Source organism: Belonocnema kinseyi, chromosome 8, assembly GCF_010883055.1.
Source record: "Belonocnema kinseyi isolate 2016_QV_RU_SX_M_011 chromosome 8, B_treatae_v1, whole genome shotgun sequence".
Classification (NCBI taxonomy): Eukaryota; Metazoa; Arthropoda; class Insecta; order Hymenoptera; family Cynipidae; genus Belonocnema; species Belonocnema kinseyi.
In genome coordinates, this window is record NC_046664.1 from 112,745,144 (window position 1) to 112,746,192 (window position 1,049).

At 33.4% G+C, this 1,049-nt stretch overlaps 1 protein-coding gene and 1 long non-coding RNA gene across 2 annotated transcripts in view; both read right to left on the reverse strand.

Annotated features, from left to right (window-relative positions):
- LOC117177737 (sodium- and chloride-dependent GABA transporter 1-like) overlaps positions 1 to 1,049 on the reverse strand; it is a 344,932-nt gene that overhangs the window by 83,334 nt on the left and 260,549 nt on the right. The gene's annotated exons all lie outside the window — the stretch shown is intronic.
- LOC117177738 lies at positions 362 to 1,043 on the reverse strand. The gene is made up of 3 exons (XR_004467748.1): positions 846 to 1,043; positions 517 to 675; positions 362 to 419 (listed from the first exon to the last, which is right to left on the reverse strand). It is a non-coding gene; the product is annotated as an uncharacterized LOC117177738 (long non-coding RNA).

The following is a 1,049-nucleotide window of genomic DNA, read 5'->3' on the forward strand; positions in this document are numbered from 1 at the left end:
TTTACACTTTTCCAACAAATAGTGCGATAATTCTATAGTAGAGTGTAAAGTAACCCTCAGTCCATGAGCAGTGCTTTCTGTTAAAAAATCCTTTTTCTCTAAAGTACCATCCAAGACCCTCTGTTCCCATGCATCTAGCCAGTCCAAGAGTAACTGCAATATCTGAAAAGAAAAACCAATATTTTTGTGTAAAATTCTTTAAAAATTGCATTCTCATATGCAGTACGCAATATTGAACTTTTATTTACCTTAAAATCCTCACTATCAAGTCGTATTCCTGTTTCTGGTGTAGTTCTGTTTAATGCGTCAAATCCAAAGTTGAATATATCGCAGAAGTTGGCAGTCGATCCACAGTCCTTCAGTTCGTCAATTCGGCTCTTATAATATCTTAGACCTTCTGCTACTGAATGGCTAATTATCTAAAAAAACAGAATATTGTTGATAATACTAATGACAATGCATGAAATAATAAAACAGCATTAAAAAAAGTCAATTTCATGTGTTAGCACAGCATACCTGAAGAGCAAGAAGCACTCGCATTTTAGAATAACTTGCCAACTTCTAGACATGTTGTTCAGTGAGATTTGGACACTTTCGTGCAGTTTGATTTTTCCTATCTGCATCTAACAGCAATTCAATGTGTTTCCATTTGATAATTTCTTGATCTGGATGCACCTGACAGAATTTACAATTTAATTAAATTTTGCTGAATGTTTACTGTTATTCGCTAATTTCAATTGAAGTAAATAAAACTAAATTTCTGGAAAGCTCTGAAAAAGAAATTCCAACATCCTTAAGTATTTAAGTTATTTTCATTTTTATGGTCTTGAATTAAATTAGTTTACCTTAAGTTCTCCATTTCCGTTTTTCCGTACATGCGATTTCTCACATTTTTCATCAAATGCGGCGTGTCAGAAAACATTAAAATCTTACGCTTTTCATCAGTTGGATGATTAAAAGACCATTTTAACTCTGACAATTTTCCAGAAACTCCCATTTCTTTCCAAAACTTTCTGTTAGTTGAGGCACCATCTGAGATAACGCCGTGT